Raw genomic sequence first — 24,131 nt, forward strand, 5'->3', positions numbered from 1 at the left:
GGTCCGATTGAGGGAAGGCGGAGTACAGCACTGAAGACTGGATAGCAGGGTATTGATTGATGCGGTAAGGGGGCGGGGCGAGACCCAGGGGAGGAGAGGTTGGAGAAGGTGCTAGAAAGTTGTGTTTGGGGTTACGAAGTCAGCGATTGTTCAAGTAAAACTTTTGTGACACTTTATTACGTCAGTCTGTTTTTCTTACTTCTTCTCTTTTCGAGCTGGACGCGGAGGTCGCTACAGTATCAAAACAAATATAGTAAAGATCGCATTAGCGCAAACAAAAGGAAACTAATCATCAGGGCCAGGTGTAACTGAAAAAATAGCAGGACAAAGCGAGGTCAGAAATAAAAGGCAAAGAGTAGAAAACGTCATAAAGAGGTTCAAAAATGAGGGGACGAAACACATGCAGAGCAAGTTAGAGATAATGAAAACAGTGGAATTCAAAAGACACAAAAAAACGTAGGCGCGATATACATACAGAGCAAGTTACAGAATATAAAAGCAGAAAAATTCGAAAGTATCAAAACAAGATAAAGATTGTATTAGCACTGAAAAAGAGAATGAGAATCTGTGGTCCCGCAACAGTTAAAGCAACAACAAGTTTAATTTCAAAGAAAACACAATTTGGTCAGGTGTATATTTATGATCACGGAAAAGCAATGTACATTTAAACAGGTGAAAAGAAAGGTAATGTATATATTCTGCGAATAACATTTGACACCAAAGGAGATCGTGATATGCCATTCGTATTAAAATGTTTACAGTTTACTGTGAGAATAGCTTTTCCTATGACAATTAACAAATCACAGGGACAAACATTAGAAAAAGTCGGACTATTTATTAGAGAAAAAGAAATGATATTCACTCACGGGCAGTTATACGTTGCTTTGTCACAATGTGTCTCCAGAAACAGAATCAAAATTCAATGCGATCCCGAAGAAAAAGTAATTCCAAATATTGTTTTAAATGAAGCTTGTAAAAGTGCAAATAATGAAACTGAAACAATTCCAAAGAAAAAAAACAGCTTTTAAAATTGTACATCCGATTAACCAATCACAGGGGTTGGCAAGCGAAGCGAGCAGAGGGCAAAGCCCCCTAGTAAAAATAAAACACAAAATGGCATTATCAGACTGTTTATTAAAATATATAAAACCACAAAAAAGAATAAAAGCAATCTAGAAATGAAACAGACTGCATCCCGAGGTGCCAAAATCCAGATTTATTACAGCAGAGTCTGGCTCTGTAGAATCTTGGCTGGCGAGACTTACATCTAACTACTCTCATACACACGTACTATGGGGCGTGTTGGAGGCGCCGCACAAGAGCTACAGTCAACAGTGGGAAGGGTTTGAGCCAAGATGCCATCACTAACCTCTCTTTCTTTTCTTACCCTAGAGTAGAGGGCGAGACTGCAGAAGACCATTGGTCTTACCAGCGATTGTCCCAGAAGTTTTGTACAATTATATAAAAGAGCAGAACCAGCCGGAAATCAGCATTCATTTTCAGACCAACAACTCACTAGGCTCCATTGATCAACAGGTGCAATAATTTGGAGAGTACTCCTTAACCCTTAAACCACCACAACCAGCTATATTCGGTTCCCAGTGCGATTTGCCAGCACGCCAGAGCCAAGTATATTCAGCAACGTACATTCGTTGAACACCGCAACTGGCTATAGTCGGTTCCCAGTGCAATTTGCCAGCACGGTGGAGCTGATCAGTCAGTTCATGACCACTGCCAGCCCCTAGCGAATCAGCATCACTGTCCCTGGGATTGAGCCGCTACACTACACTAGCCTGCCAGCCAGCATCAGCGTTGGCCTCTGTGTGCTTGTGTGCAGCCAGTTCAAGCGCAGTTGGCTCATTGATTTACTGAATTTCATCAATGCTGTCAGTTGTACATATAATAATAGATTGTTTTTTATAGTTTTAACAGTTCATTGGCAGTGTGTAAAATGATCAGTTACAGTAATTGTGATGCTCTTTGCAATGAAAAAAAATGTGTTCCATTAAAATTTTACTCTTTCTTGGTGATTTGTGACGTTTCCTTAAAAAGTGCAACAAAAAAGTATTTGCTGTCCGGGGGTTCAAGTATGTGGCAGTTTAAGGGTTAACTGACTTATTAAAATGTCTTTTGTTGTTCATCAGTTTTTTTCTTTAGCATTGTTGCTATTAAACTGAGTTCTATGTGTGACCTCGACACTTAACATTGTCCTGTCTCGTCCTATCCTACACCAGATAGAATCAGGTGAATAAAGCAAACCCTTGCAGGCTCTAATAAGGTCTCCATGTTAGCTTCTTTCTTCATTCTAGGAACTGCTAGGGCTTTAGCACCATGTGATGTTTCATGATTGAGTCACCATTTTGCCACATCGACCTAAGTGACTTGACACCTATTTGTTTTTTACTAATTTCCTTGGGAATGATCAATTTACCACGCAGACAAGAGGAAGAGAAGGAGTGACTCTGACAACTGGACAGCGATTAAAAAGAAAAAAAAGGAGATTCGTGGACTAATGCCATTTAGTTTTCACAAGTATTTTGTGACAGTGTGACGAAACACCAAGGAACATGGAAATCATGGAATGTCTTAATCACATTTGCACATTCTCTCCGCGTCTGTGTGGCTACCACTAGATGCTCTTCTGTCAGTGCGTTCCTTGGTACTCCATGTTTTCTTCCACATCCCACATATTGATTGGTCAGTTTAACTCTTTTAGGGCGGATGTCGACTTTTGTCGACAGGAGGGGTTGAGGGCGAATGTCGACTAAAGTCGACATCCAGGGATAGAGGGCGATAATCAGCTGTTAATGGCGACAAATCTCACTGTCACGTCACAGGCATTACCTCTGTGCTTGGAAGAATGATAGACTCGTTGACTCGGCAACTAATCCTAGCGTGTGCATGAGTTGCGAAATGTAAACAATGGCAAGATGGTATCGACATGTGACAATGGAGCGAGGCGAGTGCAGAAAAGAAAACACTCGGCAGACAATGACAATGTTTTGCGCATTATCGCGGAGTCGGACTCTGATTTTTCAGAATCGGATTTTATTGACAGTGATCAGGAGATTGAGCAAGAGAGTGAGAAGCCGGCATCAGCTGATCAAACACCAGCCGATGCCGCGCCAGCAGATCTGCTGCCAGCTGAGCGCTTCGCGCAGCCGATGCATCTACAGCAAGGTTCGCGTGGGATAAATACACAGACATTGATCCGTTGAGAGCTGAGCTGGCTACTGGACTTCACAAGACGGCATGGCTTGCTGTTGGACACGACAGATCACCAGCTGCTGTACTTCAGGCTGCTCTCTCCTGATGCTGCTTTTCAGCTACCGTCAGACGAGATAAACAGGTAGGCAGAGAAATTTTTTCAATCGCGGGCTGCGTTTGCATCGCATTCTCGTTTTTCAAAGTGTAAACACACAACAAAAGACGAGATGAAGCGTGCTGTGGTATTACAAATAGAGATGGGACAGAACTGGCGATATAACTTCAGGGAGCATTGGTCCAAACGTGCTTTGTCCCCTGGTGGCTTTGGACAGGTTATGTAGCATGGTGATAGGTACGTGCTGCTGCAAAGTTTTATTCACTTCTGTAATAAACAGAAGCAAATCCCATGGGGTGAGCCAGGCTATAATGCCATGCATAAAGTTCATAAAGTTTCAGAAGATGAAAAGAGGTGACAATACGGTTTTCATGCGGGCAGAAAACTTGGTGGCAGTGGAATGGCACAATGGCAAAAGGGTGACTTGTCTCTCTACAGCACACACTAACAATATATGTGAGAAAGTGCAGCAGCAGACAATTGAAAAGTAGGCACCAAAGCAACACGTATTGTGAGCAGTGCAATGTGGCAATGACTGAAATTGGCTGCTTGGACCGAGATCAGACTTTGCAGGACTTTGCTGTGTAAAATGTATGTGATATGTATGTGAAATCATAGAGTATGCAGGCTCATACAACATGCAAGACAGTAATATTTGTCAAAAGTAAATATTTTTGTTGATTTGATATGTTAAACAATTGCTTTGTGTTCATTTTTAAAAAATGTTAGTTTTTGGAAAAATATTCAGCCCTGGGAGATAAGAAAAAAAAAAAAAATTAGCCCTAAAAGAGTTAAGTTGTAATGGTGTGAGAGTGTGAGTGTGAGCGTGTGCTTCAGTATACCTTAATGGCCCATCTGGAGTGATCTCTGCTTAGGACCAAGTGTTGCTATTATAGGCTCCAGAAGCTGAGGATTTCTAATAGATTAAGCAAGTGAGAAATGGTTACCAGTCTCTCCTCCCTTCTCTTTGTGTATCCATTTTCTGTATTTTGATGTAGTGAAAAGTCAAGCAAAATGACACCTTTTATTGGCTAACTAAAAAGATTACAATATACAAACTTTCGTGGCAACTCATGCCCTTTCTTCAGGCAAGATGTAATGTGAGGGTGTCATTTTGCTTGACTTTTCACTACATTCATAATGGCTAACACGGTACAACACCTTAGTACTACTGGATTTTGATGGAAATTTTAGAGAATGTCTTGCCACATAAAGCAATAGAGAAAGATTACGAAAGTAGAAGTAATTGAATGTCTGGGAAATCAGAGGAGAAAAGGTTTGATGCAGCCATTAGAACATGCAGAATAATTGAAAAGGGATGTAACTCAATAGAAAATTAGCTGTCAACCGCAGATACTGAGGGCTGCATAATCAGATTGCATAGAAGATTCCATCAGTGACCTGACAATTAATCCACACTGTGTCTCAATTTAGCAGGTCAGCCTGATGCTGCCCATTCAATGAAGATGGACTGCTTCTGCTTATGCACATGTTCAGTCACTAACCCACATGCTGTAAGAAATTGCACTTTGACATATCCCTTATCTTTCTTGTGATGTATTAATTAAGGCCTACAAAAATGATTAATTGTACCGCGTGTACATAGAATATTGGGTAAAGACTTGACAAGCTAAAATACATAAACATTTTTTTTTCTTTATACAAAGCATATAAAAAGTATTCACCCCTTTTGAAAGTTTTTTCATTTCCCACCTTAATAAACTGACAAGTATCTGTGTATGTGTCTGTATATCTGTCTGGGGTTATGGTCTGTTAGATGTTAGATTTGGTATGGGGTTGTAAAAGCAGAGCATGCACCATGTGTTGAAATGAAAGATACAATGTACTTTATTACTACAAACATGTGTGATGCACCATTTGTTGGAATGAAAAATGCAATGTATTTTATTACTACATGCAATACAAAATGCATTCCCATAGAGGGTGCAATGCAAAAGTTACCAGCAATAAAGACAGAATAAGGAAGTAGAATTACCTGAACATCTGGGAAATCACAGGAGTAAAGGTTTGATGTGGCCGTTTGAACGTGCAGAAATAATTGAAAAAAATGGATGTTCTGAGGTACCCTGAGGTTTACGTTCTTTCTTGACGGGTAGCATTGCTAGTATTATTATACAACATTGGATTTAGACCACTTTGCCAATATCTTTCTTCACTTTGAATTTATTTTTTTATTTTTTATTTATTAATTTTATTACAATCAATACATAGCAATCAAGTTTTTACAAAAGAATTATGTTAAGAACAGATCGATCCCCACCCCTGAGAGAGAGAGCAAGCCAAACGGTGTAAAATTTAAGGCTTGTAAAAATACCTAAATTAATAAATTCTCTGTGCTTTATAAACTTATTTTAAAATATTACTGATTAGATCCTGCCATGTTTTGAAAAAGGTCTGTACAGATCCTCTAACTGAGTATTTGATTTTTTCCAGTTTCAAATAGTATAACACATCAGTTTCCCACTGACTTAAAAGAGGAGAGTTTGGGTTCTTCCAGTTTATCAGAATAAGTCTGCGTGCCAACACTTTGAATTTAAAGAGTCCTTTCCTGTTGATCAGCATCAAAGAAAGATTCAATGTTGTACAACAATAAAATATGAAAACCACCAAGGGGATGAATACTTTTTATTGGCACTATATAAAATATTTCAATGTGCAAAGGCACATACAGCTTTATGCGAGGATTAATGATGAGCAAACCCAGCTGAATTTGCTCGGCATTGAGTTTGATGAAATCACGTAAATATCGGCGAACTTTGCTACGCTCTGTGAAAAGCACTGAAGTCAATGGGGAAGCAGGAATTGAACTAGTTGTGAATAGATTATAATGGTGTAATGGTCTTTTGTGTGTCTTTAAGGGCTAGGGAAAGTCTGTCAACTATGCTGGACCAATTATTGTGGCCAAATATGCAATCTGAACTGTGAGGCACCGTTGCCAATGCTAACCACAACACCACCATGCCTCAAACAACAAAAGATTGAAGTCAACAAATAAAATACATCTAATGGTCACAAACTGAATACAATATACTGTAGATGAATGTGCTCACAGAGTTCTAATCTTGGGGCACATATTGGCAGCTCAGGACTGGCTTATTCCATTCTTTAAAGTTTTGACTCTAGGAACAGATGGAACACATTTTTAGTTTCCCATGTATCAGTGCAGATACTTTGGTCTTTCTTATTCTATCAAGAAGACGGAAACGCATTATAAATAGTAATACGCCTTTTGTCTTTATTATTTCACGATGTGCCCTGTGTTTCTTGATGAAGGGAGGACTCCTTTAAGGCTTGTTTTGAGATCTTGCTGGACAAATGGCTTAAATGCATGCAGAATTAGCCATGTGGTGCTGCACTGCCAACTCACAGGGATCAGTGTTATTCATCCGGTGACAGTACTCGTAATACTGCCAGTTTTCTATTGTCACACACATGCGCATGGGGGACAGTTCACAGGCTCAAATAGTGTTATTTGTCAGCCAGACCAGGGGCTGGCGCTCTTACGGGATCCTTTCTCCTCTTGCTCCTCTGCAGTTCAGCCAAAGGCCCTGCCTCTCAATGACATCAATGTCATTTCCAGCAATTTTTTTGTACCCAGAATCCACCTTCCTGACACATTACTTCCTGTTTGACTCCACCTCTTCCTCTAGTTCACCATTTTTATAGCCGCAGACTCGACCTGTTAGTCAGTTCATTTGTGAACTCTGTTTCTATAAAGACGTGTTTTTTTTCTTTTGCTGATTTTTCAGTACACGGGGTGGCTATCCCCAAACCTTTTTCTGTCTGCTGCGTAATTTTTTTACCACACTGTTTATACAGTGGTACCTTGAGATATGAGTGCCCCAACGTACAAGTTTTTTGAGATAAAAGATTTTTTACCTTGAGTTACGAGCCAAAATTTGAAATACGAGCCATCAAAAAGCTTGTCGCCACACATTCCGAGGAACTGACGACAGAGGAGTTGACGGAACTACAGACGCAGCAACATATGAAGGTTCTGCAGGAGATCGGTATCGCGGAGGAGGTTATCTCTTAAAGTGAGATAAAGGAAGTGTTTGCAATGTAGGAAAAAGTTTCGAACTATAAAGAAAAAAAACACCCTGAAAAAGTTACAACTGATCGTGCAGCGGTGCTATTTAATGACACTTGCCGAACCCATTTCAGAAACATTCTAAAGGGAAGGACTAAACAAAGCTCCTTCTACAGGTTTCTTTTGAAAAGCCCTGCGAATGAAAGTGACGAAACCGTGGCAAAAAAGAAAAAAAAAACTAGTGAAGAAGAAAATTAAGTTAAGCAAAAGTGAAGTGAAAGAAAAAACATTTAAATATGCTAATCGGCTTAGCCAACATCTGTTTATTTCTTTAGATTCTCTTTTATGTATTAGGTTTTATTTTGTTTGTATACAATATTTGTTCATTATAAATACATTTTTCTTATGCTGAAAACATTTAACAAAACATTGGGTGGGTTTTTTGGGGGCTGGCATGAATTAATATTATTTCAATTAATTTCAATGGGGAAAACTGATTTGAGATACGAGCATTTTGACTTACGAGCTTGGTCAGGGAATGAATTAAACTCGTATCTCAAGGTATCACTGCATTTTTAAATACTCGTTGGATGGAAACCTGATGGTGTTTGTCAACCCTTCTGGCTTTGGGACCCATTTTTAACTTTTTAACTTCACTGACGACCCACATATAGCAATTAAAGAGCCCTGAGGGTTGAAACAACTGAGAGGGAAAGAAGTTACCGACGAAGGAAAATATCGTACAACACTGCCCAACACTTTGGTGGACGGCATGTGGTTAAAGCACCTCTCAGTAGCTGAAATGCCATTTTTTATTTCTTTTCTTGAGCGTTGCAATCCAGTGGTGGCCATGTCGGAAACGTTCTTACTGTAGGCATACATGAGAGTTTTGTGCATGGCTGCTGAAGCTCTGGGATGTCACACTGGCCTCACAAAGCATCATGGAGTGCTTGGAAAATAATGTTTGCCTGAGACGGCTACAGGGCAAGTTTCCAGAAAAATACACGGCGAACGCAGCATATTCACTCAGAAAAACACTTTAGCGAGTTTCACCAATCAGCCCTCGTGAAGGATTTTATTCCTGGTATGTAAATTTGCAAATAATATATGTGAGATAGGACGCTGTATAGCGCCCGACCCGACACAGACTCACACTGAGGCACGTGTAAAACACAAGAAAAGACTTTATTTCTCTTCACCTGTGGGGCACGTCTTCCCCGTGAACCCCACAGGCACAACACAGTCCCAAGCACAAAACACGAGCAACAACACTCTTTTTCCTGGCACCACCATTCCTCCCGTCTAGCTTCGTCCTCCACCTCCCGACTCTGGCTGCTGAGTGGTGGTCGCTGGCTCCCTTTTATTAGGCACCCGGAAGTGCTCCAGGTAGTTGATTGCTGACATCCGGCTGCAATTCCAGGTAAGGTGAAATCAGTGCCCAAAAGGGGCCAGCCGCTCCTGTTGCAGCACCCCCTGGCGGTGCCTGCAGAACCCCACAGAGCTGCACAGAACTCCAACCCCCATGAAGCCCTGGGGTAGTCCAAGGCACCATTGCAACCCAGGGAGGCTGCCATCTAGCATCCATGGGGAGATACTGGGCTTCCCACCCTTGTCCCGGCCAGGCATGGGCTCCGGCCATCCGTCACATATGGTACACATAATACACCGTGGATAAGAAAACAAAGGAGAGCAGAAGGAACATTATCTTCCAGATAATTAACATTTACATTTCTGCTGTGGATATTTAATGTTGCGTGAAATAAGGTACATCTGTTTTTTTTATAAACCTTAATTTTAAAATAAGCAAATAATCAGCATCATCTTCATGCATTTTTAATTCACTTCCATTATAAACCCAAACTGTATTCATCATGCTTCACAAAACTCTGTTGCTGTTAAACTATGGAAATCAGTCAGAAAATGCAATAATCCATCAAGTTTTTACAATCATTTACACTGAGATGCACATACTGTATATAAATCACACAAAAGCAATATAAAAAGAAAACCACCGCCATGATAAGCATAAAACACAATATTAATCTGTGCCTAACACCAATATTCAAGTGCCAACGACCCAGTACACTGTATACAAAACCCAAATAGTGCCAGCCATACAAATATAAAGTAAAATAAATCTACATCATAATATTCATTAAACTTTTAGCAGGGACTTGTGTTTCATGATTTAGCAAGTAAAGTTAGTCCAGCTTATTAGGCCTATGAAATATAGATAAAGGTTATATTTTATTATTCACAAATTACATTTCAGTCAGGTTCATTTTTCAGTTAGCCTTATGCAAGTGGAATGACAAAATTTTCTTTATTTCCATTTACTCGTTTTAAATGTATGAATTGTTTCACCCTAGCTAACCTCTAAATGCTGAACTCTTACAGGATATAGTAAAATGTAAAATATTTGACCTCTTTTAATCATTAAAAACAGTATTTCTTTAGAAAGTGTAGAAGTAATGTTTCAAAGTAAAAACTGCATTTTCTGAATTGATTTGGAAACTCTAAAGCATCTCACATTTTTATGGTTTTTAACTTCCTTGGTGTTATTTGGGCTCCGAATTCTATGTAAATACGGTTAAACCCAAGTCAGACTTGCTGCTTTACAGTGTTAAGAAGCTTCAATAACCCTTCGGACAGTATTCTGCTACCACCTAGTGGTGATGAAATGGCATAATTTTGCAAAGAATCGTGAATATTTGTATGTGTTCTGTCACTCTATGGTAACTCATCAGTATTCGTAAGTGGGGCAGAGCCTTTGACTAGAAAATACAATAGCAAATGGAAAGTCGTAAAGCTAGTTTTAGAACAAACTGAAAATGAACTACTGCTTAAACTGAGTGACAGTATGAATATGGTAATCAGAACAGAACATGAAACTGATTCATGACTCGTCCCTGTATGAACGAACCACCATGATTTGCCTGGTGTCACAAACGTGTGAGTAGGAGGCAGCTAAAGGGCCTGAGTAATAATAATTCTATGCCAGACCAGGGGGTGGCGGGGTATGCTGACTGTCTTTCTCAGTTCCTTGCAGACCTTTCTTGGGTAATCCTGCCTGCTTCCGGCACCTCTGATGACATCACTTTCCACTTCCGGCCATTCTGATGACACCACTTCTGGTTCCGGTGCCTCTGATGACGTCACTTCTGGTTCTGGCACCTCTGATGACTTCACTTTCTGTACTGCCTAATAAAGACGCCATCTTTACTACCATACCGTCAGTTCTGTTTTGGACTTGGATCTGTGAACATCTCTGTTATAATTTAAGCCTCATTTTGCAGCCTTGGAACAATATACGACTGGCTGCTCAAAACCTTCATGATGTCTTTGACTCATTTGTGCGACACTGGCGAATTCCATCCCATGAAGCGTTACGATGGTATGGCAGCAGCTGTGTGGCAAAAAGGCAAAATGATTGCAATCAAGTGCAAGGATAACAAAGACGTCTGTGTTCATGTGAGGGTGGCATGTGGAAGTCATTAAGCCTTGAGCTGTGGTAGCCTACAATAACACAAGCAGCAGGAACTGCCATTCTACTATCTCATGTGCAAGCAACAAAGGTGACATTATAAAGACAGTGTATATAGAAAGACACTTTTACTGTCCCCACAGTGACATCAGGCTATGTGTTGGTGACTGATTCAAAACACATCACACAAAGGACGTGTACTAAATCTGGATCAGCACAGCAGTGGACATTAGACTTTCCTTTTCTACATTATTTATGTTGAATTTTTGGTATTCACATGTTTCTGCTACATGTAATAACATTTTTTTTTTATTATTTAAAAGAAATTCAACATTTTTGGTTTGTTTTTCCAGGGAGTAACACCTTAGAGATTATAGAGCTGGATTATTTAATAAATCTCTGAGGAGCTACATTTGATAACACCTAATTCATTAGAATTGAGGAATAGCAACCGAGTTCAAGAGTGACAGAATTTTGTTTTGGTCAGCATCATTACCTTCAGTATCTAACATTTCTGTTTTTTCCATAATCGGAGACAAATAGTTCTCATCTATACACTTCTTTAACTCACTGACACAATTAATCAAGGGCGGAATTGGAGAAATGCCATTTGCTCTAAAAGAAAGTTATAATTGGGCGTGATCTGCATACTAGTGAGAATTCATTTTAACTTTTCTAATGATAGTTCCCAATGTTAAAACATGCCAAGTGAAAACATTAAAGGTCCTGGTATTGAGCCCTGCGGGACTCCATATTTAATTTCTGAGTATAATGATGGAGTACTGCCAGCAGATTTTTGTACGTACTGGTAACAGTTTGATAAATATGAACTAAACCTGGCAGGCACAGTGCCTGTGGGCCCAATGTCATTTTTTAACTTCTGTAATAAGATAGAACAGTCAATGGTGTCAAATGCTGCATTCATACCCAACAGCTTAATTACTATTGAATTGCCACCATTGGGGATATCAGAATGTCATTTACAAAATGTGTTAGTGCCGTTCCTGTGCTATGACCGGTGCAGAAGCCATCCTGGGAAATTTCTCAGCTAAACTGTGATGTCTAAGGTGAGACTGAAGCTATGTGATATTAATTGATCAGACTCAACACTATTGAAAAAGGTTTGGGGCAGCCACCCGTACAATTTCCCCGGCTGCAATGGGTTTTTGAAAATCAAGACAGATGAGCGGATCAGCGAGCGGAAGCAGAGAGCGGCGGTGTCTCCCACAGGCACGTAGCCCTTCGAAAGCACCCCCGAGCAAGTTCACCTGAGGTAAAGCCGGCAGCTGACCAGTAGAAATAACCGGCAGTGAGAAATTAAAGTCGATCGCTCAGCGGGTGGTGGAAACCTAAAGCGACGGTGATTCAGCCAAACACGGAAAGTGCCGAAGCACCTATAAAAACGGCAAAGATGACTTCAACACTTAATGTAAGTTCCATCTGCTCTCTGCCCATCGAGGGCACGTTTATATGTTGTGTGTCCTGCAGTATGTACAGCTCAGGTTTTCCGGCCGACAGTGCAGATAGCTTCACCTGCCAAAAATGTTTAGTTAATCTAGAGTTGGTCGGGAAAATACGCGAATTGGAGGACCGCGTTAGGAATCTGATAGCGATTAGGCAAACCGAAAATTGGATCGACTCGATTTGTTTAGACAATTCGGCTACCTCTGATTCGGCTTCAGGCTCTCCAGGTCCCACTGTAGTCAGTGCGCGGCCGAAATCAGCAGCACCAATTCAGCCACAGGGCGAGTGGGTAACAGTAAGACGGGGGTCTAAGAATCCAAAATTTAGTCCCCCAGCACCCAGGTCACCAATTCTGACCCAGAACAGGTTCTCAGTTCTCCGCAGCGCGCCTGTGGAAACTGAGAATAATAAAGTGCTCATAATTGGCGATTCCATAGTGCGGAATGTTAGAATTCCAAACTATGTTAAACCAGCAGTTAATGTTAAGTGCCTTGCAGGGGCCAAGATTTCTGGCATAAAGGCCGCACTGGACCGTGTTGCCGACGATGAAGTATCTACCTTATGTGCCCTTGATGGAATCCAAAACAAGACTGAGGGTTCTTGGAAAAAATGCGGCTTTAAATGCCAACAGAGGAAGTGACATAGTGGACCCGGAATTGACACACTTCTGGGCACTGGAACTGAAAGTGACGTGTATCTGGGCAACGGAACCAAAAGTGATGTTCTTCTTGGCACCAAAAGTGGAAGTGACATCTTTAGGGTTGAATCAGACAGGTTATCCCATTTGTGGTCTACAGAGACAACAGAAGAAGGTTTAACGCACCCCACTACCCCCTGGCCTGGCGTGGAATTATCTTCCCTTGGTCCGTACAACTCCCTCCTATTTGCACGTGTGTGACAGTGGCCACTACTTTTTCACGTATTTTAGAGAGAGGGTACATTTGAAATGGGCCTATAATTATTTAGCATATGTAGGTCTAGCTCTGGCTTTTTAAGTAATGGTCTGATAACTGATACTTTTAGCTCAACAGGAACGAGGGACAAACTAGGAAGGGAAGGTGCTGGAGGGGAAGAGGCGGGGCCATGGGATTCAAGCCGAAAGTGAGGTCGGTAGGAGGCGTGGCTAATAAGGGAGTGCAGGAACTGGAGGAGTTTTAGAGCAGGTTTCTCTTCAGGTGATCTGCAGAAGAGGAAGGAGACAGGTTAGTGCACTTCGTCAATCCCTGCCCTTGTTTTCTGCCCTCAGTTAATCCCACAGCCTGCCTCCCAAGCGCACGTGCGTGACAATGTTAACTATGCATTTTTGGCTGGTGCACACCAACCTACCTGGAAAGGGGTCTCACTTTGAACTGCCTTTTTTCCAAAGTTTCTTCCATTTTTTTTTTCCCCTACAAGGGTTTTTAGGAGAGTTTTTCCTTGTCTTCTTAGAGAGTCAAGGCTGGGGGGCTGTCAAGAGACAGGGTCTGTTAAAGCCCATTGTGGCACTTCTTGTGTGATTTTGGGCTCTAACAATAAATAAATTTGGTGCCTGTGTACTAAATGGACAGCAGTGAAACTTCCCCAACGGTGCCCAACACTAGAATGGGAAGGGGGAAACGTTTTCCTTTGTCATGCCATCCGTTTAGTACACAAGTACCATAAATTGCATTGTATTGTATTATAGGGCTGAGGGCGGTTCATGCCGATGATTGGCAGGTGGCCCCACCCACAAAATACACAAGACAGGCAGCTTACATGCATAGACACAATCAAAGCAAAGAATAATACAAATACCCAACCAAAGTAACTGACATAAATAAATCAAAAATGAATAGAACAGCCCAAAGCCATGAATTTGAACCCAAACCACGGGATGGGAACACTGACTGAAACACAACAGCCTCCAGTTCTCTATGAATCAAACATTGGTTTAATTTGGCACAGTAAATTCCAGACCAGAGAAGAAAATCCTTTAACTGAAACGACGGAGTCTGCCCGTCTATCTGCATGTGCTGCTTAATGGCTGTGACAACAGTCCTCTCATTACAAGGTCACAGGTGGTGTCATTTAGTTGTAAAAATGAATTCACACACGAGTCTTATTCAGTCAGTCTTTAATTTTATTATACATCTTGCACGGTGAGCACAATCGTTTTAGTGCCAAAACCAAGAAATTTACAAGACGAGTGAAGTACTATGTTAGGAAATACATGGGCAGCATTGAAACAGGGGCGAGGATAGTCTGAGGAGGGGGCTAATAAAGCCAGTCTCCAATTAAGAAGGGGACAGACATATTTAAATGAAGAAGTGACAGCGTTTCAGCCCTTTGGTTCAAATGTGACGGCTCAGATCAAAGGGGTTTTCAAGATAGACAGGACAAATGGCACACTTGGGTCGAAAATCTGCCGCTTGCCTCACGAGTGTTATATTAAGTGTGATTGATTGGTGGGTTGATTATTACTCTTTCTATCGCTGTATAAAAGCAAATCTAGTATAAAAAATGACCTACATGCTTATCAATAATTACTAATTTTCCAAAAAGAAATCTGACTTCGAGGGAAGATAATATAAGAGCTTGAGAGGGGAGAGAGATTGGAATAAAGGATAGGAGCAGGTAGAGGAAATGTCAGCCAATCTGTCATCTTTGTGCATTAAGCGCTTGAGCTTTTCAGGTAATTGATAAGCCCCCAAAGTGACTTTACTTAACGGAGGGAGGTGTGCTTTATTTATGTCATTATGTAATTTCCCTCTGAACCTGCTGGCAAAGTCTATGTCTCATATTTTAGAATAGATGATCCATAGGAAGGGGCTAAAGGTTCTCTGCTGGTTTGATAATCCTATTCGTTTTGGAGATGAGATTGTCTTTTTTAGAGTGTTATTGATTTTTTTCAAACCATTCTACTTTATCATTGGCAAGCTAGTTTAGATTTTTTTGAACTCCCGAGCCAGTTTTAGAATAAGAAAGGTTAATATAATTCTCCTTTTTATTCTTTGTGTCATATGCAATTTGCCTGTAATATATTGCTGTTATAATAAACTGCTATAGCTGTTGTCAAATTGTTAGCGCGTGCCCAAAATGTTATTTGAACTCAGTGGCACAAAGGATGGCATAAACACCTCCATTTACAGGTGGCCGGATTCTCTCTTTTTCTTTAAAAGCTTTTCATTTTTTTGGAGCTGTAGGTACTCTACAGACCCCCCTGGGTGTTCGCAGAGTGTCTGAGACATTTGATCGTCAAATCAAATTTATTTATAAAGCACATTTAAAACAGAAAACAGCTGGAGCAAAGTGCTGTACAAAATAAAACCTGAATAAAACTTTACAAAGACAATACAATTTGGTCTCCAAACCCCAAAGGTTAAACAGACATAATGACTTCTAAGCCATAGCAAAGCAAAAACAGCATTCAGTGTCTCCCAAGGCCTGAGAACAAAAAGATTTAAATGGCTCTTAAATGTCAGGACCGTGGAAGCACGTAACTCATTCCAGTGTTTTGGAGCCGCCACTTGAAAAGTTTGATCAACTTTCTTTATAAAGTGAGAACATGGCGCTGATGACAGAAATTGACCGGATGATCTAAGTACCCTGGAGGAAGAATACTGGATGATTAGATCTGAAATATATGAAGGAGATGGATTATTATTGCTAAGAAAAACAAAAAGAAGCACTTGAAACATTATCCTGAACCTGACAGGCAGCAAATGAAGAGAGGCCAGGATCTGAGTAATGTGTTCCCTTCTTGGTAGAACCTGTTAACAATCCATCCATCCATCCATTTTCTAACCCGCTGAATCCGAATACAGGGTCACGGGGGTCTGCTGGAGCCAATCCCAGCCAACACAGAGCACAAGGCAGGAACCAATCCTGGGCAGGGTGCCAACCCACCGCAGCTGTTAACAATCTGGTGGGTGTAATTTGAATCGAGCTGAATGCGAGACAGAGAAGCCTGACTTCTTCTGTTTTTTTCCTCTTCCTCTTTTCTCACTTCTATGTGAGGATGACGTGCTTGATCAACCTTCTTCAAACAGCTCGGTCCTGCACCTCCTCCCCAGTCAGACCTTCAGATCTTCTTTTACTTTATCCATCCACCTCCATTTCCAACTCCTCGCTTTCTCTTTCCCTGGACTTCCATTCCCATCACTCCTTTGCCCACCTGTTCATTGTCTCTCCTCATTATATGTTCATAGCACTTCAAATCCACTGTCCTATGTCACACACGTGTGAGTAGGAGGAAGCTGTATGGACCAAGGGTGGGTAATTCCATGTCAGGCCATGGGGTGACGGGGTGTGCCAAACCTTCTTCTGCTATCTCTATAGACCAGACCTGGGAAAACTTGTCTGACTCGTCCCTGAAGACATCACTTCTGGTTTCAGTGCCTAGAACCATTACTAGAACCCCGTCTATTCACCATATCACTCCCGTTTTCCATCAGCTTCACTGGCTTCCAGTTAAGTTCCGCATTCAATTCAAAATTCTTCTGTTAACTTTTAAAGCTCTCCATAACCTTGCCCCTACATAGCTGTCCGACCTCCTCACGAAGGAGAGGACCCCATCGGCAAAGATCTTCGTTTCGGGTCCACTACCTCTCGTCAGACGATCCAACGAGTACTACAGTCGTCTGCTAGGGTTGAACAACTGGCTACAGGGTTTCTGCAAGAAGAAGGATGTCGGCTTCATCAACAACTGGAATCTCTTCTTGGAAAGGCCGCGTCTCTTCAAGCGTGATGGCCTGCATCCGAACAGTTTCGGCGCCCGGGTCCTCTCCGAAAACATATCGAAGGTAATTCGTTTTTCTTGACTATCTATCTCTGCTCTTAACCCCTTCCGAAATAATACTGCTGTGCCAGGACATGATGAATGTTTAATAGAGTCTTCCGTTAAAGTTCACACCATTAATACTGTAATAAGCAATCTCAATGCACGTAGAAAACCTAGGAAATACGGCATAAACTCCAATAATCTAATTAAAATCACTATTTTAGAGGAACAATGTATTAAAACTATAAAAACAGATCGCAGATTAAACAAAAATATACACAGAGCGCTAATAATAATAATTTAGTTCCTATTCCAAATAACAATAACGCACATAGTACTCATCTCTGCACCTCCGAAACATTAAATATGGCACTATTAAATGTCAGAGCTTTAACTAACAAAACGTTTTTTATCAACGATCTTATTAGTGATAAAAATAGATCTTATTGCACTAAATGAAACGTGGTTGAATTCAGATGCCGCGTCAGTTTTAATCGAATCTGCGCCTCCGGATTACAGTTTTACTCATTCAAACCGCCAGGGAAAAGGGCGGATTGGCTAACATTTACTCGAGCGATTAAAATGTAAAGATGTCAGTTTTGGTAAGTTCAAGTCCTTTGAGTATCTCGCCGTTGTTATTCATGGAGATTCTCAAGTTCTAATACTATCCGTGTATAGACCTCCTAAATATAACGCGTCGTTTTTTGAGGAATTCTCTGACTTAATGTCAATTTTAATTACTAATTATGACACACTCCTAATAGTTGGCGACTTTAATTTTCATATAGATAATCAGTGTGATCTAAAAGTAAAAGAATTTATGAACCTCCTGGATTCTTTTGATTTGAGACAACTCATAAATCAGCCTACACATAAAGCAGGTCATACATTAGACTTAGTGATTACTAAAGGACTGAAAGTTGATATAAAACAGATCATTGATATTGGTCTATCAGACCATTTTCTTCTACTTTTTAATATAGAAATAATGATAAAAAACACTCATGAGAAGCATATTGTTAAAAACGCTTCTTTGATTCGCAGCAGCTTTAAAACTTACAAACATTTTAAGCAATCAGTCCGTTTATAGTGCCAGCTATAATAGCGAGGACAATGTAAATAGTAAGGTGGAAAGATTTAATTCTAAAGTGAGAGCTGCTGTTGACATAGTTGCACCTGAAAAGACAGTGAAAAAATCTTCTAGCATTGGTATACCATGGAAGACCCAAAGAGTGTCTGATTTAAAGAGAACATGCCGTAGAGCTGAGCGTCAATGGAGGAAGAGTAAACTTACTATCCACCACGAAATATTAAAAGTCAAAATAACAGAATACAATAACACTGTCCGTCTTGAGAGACGCTGCTATTTCTCTAATATTATAAATAACAATGCTAGTAATCCCAGAGTCTTATTTTCAACAATTGATCGCCTACTAAACCCAGGTAGCTCAAAGGAATGCCTCCTAAGTGCTTCCAGTGAAACCTGTGAGGCTGTCGCTGTATTTTCAATCAAAAATTAATGATATTAGAAATAACATAGTATATCTCCCCAACACTAAGGATCCCCTAAACCCCAACATCCTGTTATAAACAAATTAAACTCTTTCACTAGGATAGATTTACCTGATTTACAAAAATAATATCTCAATTAAAACCCTCCACCTGGTCCTTGACCCGATACCAACAAGGTTTTTCAAAGAAGTATCAGGCGTGCTAATTGATAATGTTCTTGACATAGTAAATTCGTCACTAGATACTGGGGTCTTCCCAGACTGTCTTAAGACTGCTGTAGTTAAACCCCTACTTAAGAAACATAATCTTGACCCTCGCTCTTGAAAATTTTAGACCCATCTCTAACCTGCCCTTCTTAAGTAAAGTTCTAGAGAAGGCAGTCATTATGCAGTTAAATGACCACCTAAATAAACATGCTATTCTTGATAAATTTCAGTCAGGTTTTAGAACAAATCACAGCACAGAAACTGCACTCGTTAAAGTAGTAAATGACTTGCGGGTAAATGCAGACAGAGGCCATTTATCTGTTCTCATCCTCTTAGATCTGAGTGCTGCATTTGACACCATTGATCACAACATTCTTAGAAATCGCCTTAGTCAATGGGTGGGCCTCTCTGGCAGTGTCTTAAATTGGTTTGAATCCTACCTGACAGGGAGAAAATATTTTGTTAGTTGTGGGAATTACAACTCAAGACACATGATATCCAATATGGTGTTCCACAAGGCTCTATCCTGGGTCCGCTGTTATTCTCAATCTACATGCTTCCGTTAGGTCAGATTATCTCAGGGCACAACGTGAGCTACCACAGCTATGCTGATGACACACAGCTGTACTTATCAATAGCACCTGATGACCCGATTCTATTGATTCACTAACACAATGTCTGACTAGTATCTCAGAATGGATGAATAGTAATTTTCTCAAGTTAAATAAAGAGAAAACTGAAATTTTAGTGATCAGCAATAATGGATACAATGAGGCTATTAGAAATAAACTGGATACATTAGGATTAAAAGTCAAGACGGAGGTAAAAAGCTTAGGGGTGATTGTTGACTGTAATCTGAATTTTAAATCACATATTAATCAGATCATTAGGACAGCATTTTTCACTTAAGAAACATAAGTAAAGTTAGACCTCTTTATCACTGAAAGATGCTGAGAAATTAGTTCACGCGTTTGTTTTCAGTCGACTAGATTACTGTAACGCACTCCTCTCAGGACTACCCAAAAAGATATAAATCGTTTGCAACTAGTGCAGAATGCAGCTGCTAGAATCCTAACTAGGAAAAGAAAATCAGAACACATTACTCCAGTTTTGATGTCACTACACTGGTTACCTGTGTCATTCAGAATTGACTTTAAAATTCTGCTTATGGTTTATAAAGCCTTAAATAATCTCGCCCCATCTTATATATCGGAATGTCTGACACCTTATATTCCAAATCGTAACCTCAGATCCTCAAATGAGTGTCTCCTTAGAATTCCAAGAACAAAACTTAAAAGAAGTGGTGAGGCGGCCTTCTGCTGTTATGCACCTAAAATCTGGAATAGCCTGCCAATAGGAATTCGCCAGGCTGATACAGTAGAGCACTTTAAAACACTGCTGAAAACACATTACTTTAACATGGCCTTTTATAACTTCATTTTAATCGTAATTTAACTTAATCCTGATACTCTGTATGTTCAATTCATCATAACAACTATTCATGGTGGCTCTAAAATCCGTACTGACCCCTACTCTCTTTTCTGTTTCTTTTTCCGGTTTCTTGGTGGCCTGCGCCACCTCCACCTACTCAAAGCTTCATGATGCTCCAACAATGATGGACGGATTAAAAGGAAGAAGTCTACGTGACCATCATCATCATCAAGCCCTTCCGTGAGAACCCTAAATCCAAAGAGGACTGTTTCATTTATGTTAGGTAGAATGCCCAGAGGGGACTGGGCGGTCTCATGGTCTGGAATCCCTACAGATTTTATTTTTCTCCAGCCGTCTGGAGTTTTTGTTTTTCTGTCCCCTGGCCATTGAACCTTACTCTTATTCGATGTTAATGTTGATTTATTTTTTTATAATTATGTCTTTCATTTTTCTATTCTTTAATATGTAAAGCACTTTGAGCTACTGTTTGTATGAAAATGTGCTATATAAATAAATGTTGTTGTTGTTGTTGTTGACCTCCTCCATGTTGCCATTCCCTCCTGCACCCTCAGATCCTCTTCCTCCATCCACTTGACAGTCCCCTTCATCCATCTCACCACCATGTGGAGCAGAGCATTCAGTTGCTCTGCTCCCCAGCTCTGGAACTCACTGCCATCTGAGCTTAGAAATATTGAATCATTTTCACTTTTCAGATCTAAACTTAAAACTCGTTTGTTTAACACTACTTTTTCTCTTTAATTATAATTGCTCTGTCTGATTTTAATTTTTGTATTTTAGTTTTGCTTATAATGTGTGTTTTATCTATTGTTCGATGTCCTTGAGTGTTTAGAAAAACGCCTATGAATAAATAAAATGTATTATTATTAGAAGAATGTCACTTCTGGTTCCAGCACCCAAGAGAATGTCACTTCCGGTTGCCTGACATCACTTTGGGTCTTGGCAGTTAAAGCCGCCATCTTAACAACCATTCAGCAGTTCTTGTTTGGGCTCCATTGAATGCACATCAGTGTTGCTTTTTCAGATCCATTGCAGCCAGAGATATTATACGAGTGGCTGCCCCAAACCTTTGTAACTGTGTCGAGTCTGATTATTTCACACTTATGCTTTCTTAGATTTCTCTCCCGCTTTTGTTGTACCTCTAATTGTCTCATTTCTTATTGTGTACTTTTTCGTAACTCCACACGTCCATCTCAACATTCTTGTTTCTGCCACATCCAACTTCAACTCCTGCACTCCTTTTACTTTCCATATCTCAGCTCCACACATCACTACTGGTCCTTCAACTATCTTAAAATCCTCACCTTTATAACCTTTGCCTTAATTCTTCGATCACACAACACTCCTGATACCATCTTCAAATAATCCACACTTACCTCTATGGGTTATCTCTGCAAGAGCTGAGGAACAACCACCTTTTTGGAGGATTGAAGCCAGAAAAAGGTCATTTAGAGATAGGATGGAACTTTTTCAAAGTTGTAGAGCCAAGATTGGGTTTCTTAAAGCTAGATGTCACAACACCTGACACTACATAGCGATTTGTTATTGATAACATACTCAAGCCACAGGTTTCAAAACCCTCTCACAGAAGATGGAGTGAAATAATGTTCGATGTGCAGGTTGACTACTTCAGGTCCAAAATGATCTCTTGTAGGTCAGAGAGGGACAGTGGCTTAGTACATTGGAATAGTATTTGAATACCTAGAATGAGAAAAGATGAGAGATCTTATCACCAATCCTGACACTAAAATGATGGAGGAACTCTTCACAGATCGTCATCCAGACTGCTGCCCAGGAAAGTTCCTGCCTTTCTAAGTATTATATTGGCCTCTCCTTTTCTCATTCTACTGCCCCAAAACGTCCCCGTGCAAAAGAGCACACTTGCAACCACCAACTGATAGAACTTGCAACAAAATAATCGTTTCACAACAGAAGGACCTAAATGTCCTCCTGAAATGGTCGACTCTGGCCTTTTTGGATATCACTGCTATGGCACCCTGAGGACAGATTAGAATCACAGAAGAGCAACATTACTAAGGTGACAGGTAAAACTACTAGGACCCGGTGAGCTACGATTCAACAACACATCACCTTACCTGGCACCCACTCCAGCAAGAACACTTACTACACACAAGATTTGTAAGTCTTTGGGTTAAAAACACATTAATTAACAAAAATGGTTAACAAGTAAACAAACAACCATTTGTATTACAATGCTTACACCCCAAGATTCTAATACATCCATCCATCCATCCATTAACCAACCCGCAAGATCCTAACTACAGTGTCACGGGGGTCTGCCAATCCCAGCCAACACAGGGCGCAAGGCAGGAAACAAACCCCGGGCAGGGCGCCAGCCCACCACAGGTCACTCACACACACACCAACCACACGCTAGGGACATTTTAGAATCGCCAATGCACCTAACCTGCATGTCTTTGCACTGTGGGAGGAAACCGGAGCACCCGAAGGAAACCCACACAGACACGGGGAGAACATGCAAACTCCACGAAGGGAGGACCTGGGAAGCGGATCCGGGTCTCCTAACTGCGAGGCAGTAGCGCTACCACTGCGCCACCGTGTCGCCATTCTAATACATAAATCTCTAAATCTGTGTGATTATATAGCACGTAAAGACTTTTGGCTTCATAAAATCTGCCATCTCTAACGAATATATACCCAGGTAGCATGTACAACCACTGCCCAGCGATTGATTGGAGATCTTCACATCACTCTTTGGTCCTTGACAATCCTTAGCCCTGTCTCTGTGGCAACCTCAAACAGCAGATATTCCTCAGAATTGATGAGCTGTGATGGCAGCTCTAAGGCACAACACATCCTGCCATGACCTGATGCAAGATACCTTTATTGTCACTGTTGTGGCCTGCAGAGAGCGCTCCCGCTGCCCAAACCCAATACAGACAGATGCAGGACACAAGTTCAGTGCACACGCTCCTATTGTTTTTCTTTTTCCACAAGATTGTTAAATGGCATTTAAAGGACTCTGAGAACATGAGGAGAAAAGATCTCTGGTCTGATAAGACAACAATTGAACTGTTTAGGCAGAACTCCAAGCAGTATGTCTGATGAAGACCAGGCACTGCCCATTACCTGTTTAATACCATCCCTACAGTGAAGTATGGTGGTGGTAGCATCATTCTGTGGAGGTGCTTCTCAGTGGCAGAGAGACCAGAGAGAACTGAGGAAGGGAGGAGCGCAGCCAAATACAAAGAGGTCCTGCTTCAGAGTGCACACGGCCTAAAACTGGGGTGAAGTCCGTCAAACTGGCATACAGAATGCCCCCTGACAGCAAACCTGCACACACTGTGTTGTTAGTTGAAGCATTTTTGACCAAAAAAAACACAAGTTCAGCACACACGCTGTCATTTTTTTCTTTTTCCACGTGGGAAATGCTTCCAAGCGTTTCCCACCTGTGCAGCACAGTTCCAGCACAGCACAAAAGCACATTTCCATACTTTCTTTTTCCTTCTTTTTATTTCTCCCTCTCTTCGCCTCTACTCCTCCCAGCAAGCTTTGTCCTCTTCCACCCTTTTATACGGCACCTGGAAGTGCTCCAGGTACTTGATGACCTTCTTCTGGCAGCACTTCCGGGAGTGTGTTGGAAGTGCTGCAACCAAGAGCTCAGCAATCATCCAGGTGCCCACTGCAATCCAGGGGGCTGTCCTCTAGCATTCTGGGATAGATAATGTCCTAGATAAGCTCTCTCCCCTGGTCCTGGCCATACACCACACTGTATAATACAATGAAATATCATTTGGAGCAAGTCCATAGATGCTTTAGATAAAAGTATATAAGAGTAGATGATAAACTAAATAAACACTAAACTATGAGAAGCACAGTTTGATCGTGATTCTCGGGTGTATGATATCATTTCCATAATTTAC

The sequence above is a fragment of the Polypterus senegalus genome, chromosome 10 (genome assembly GCF_016835505.1).
Source record: "Polypterus senegalus isolate Bchr_013 chromosome 10, ASM1683550v1, whole genome shotgun sequence".
NCBI classification, from domain to species: domain Eukaryota; kingdom Metazoa; phylum Chordata; class Cladistia; order Polypteriformes; family Polypteridae; genus Polypterus; species Polypterus senegalus.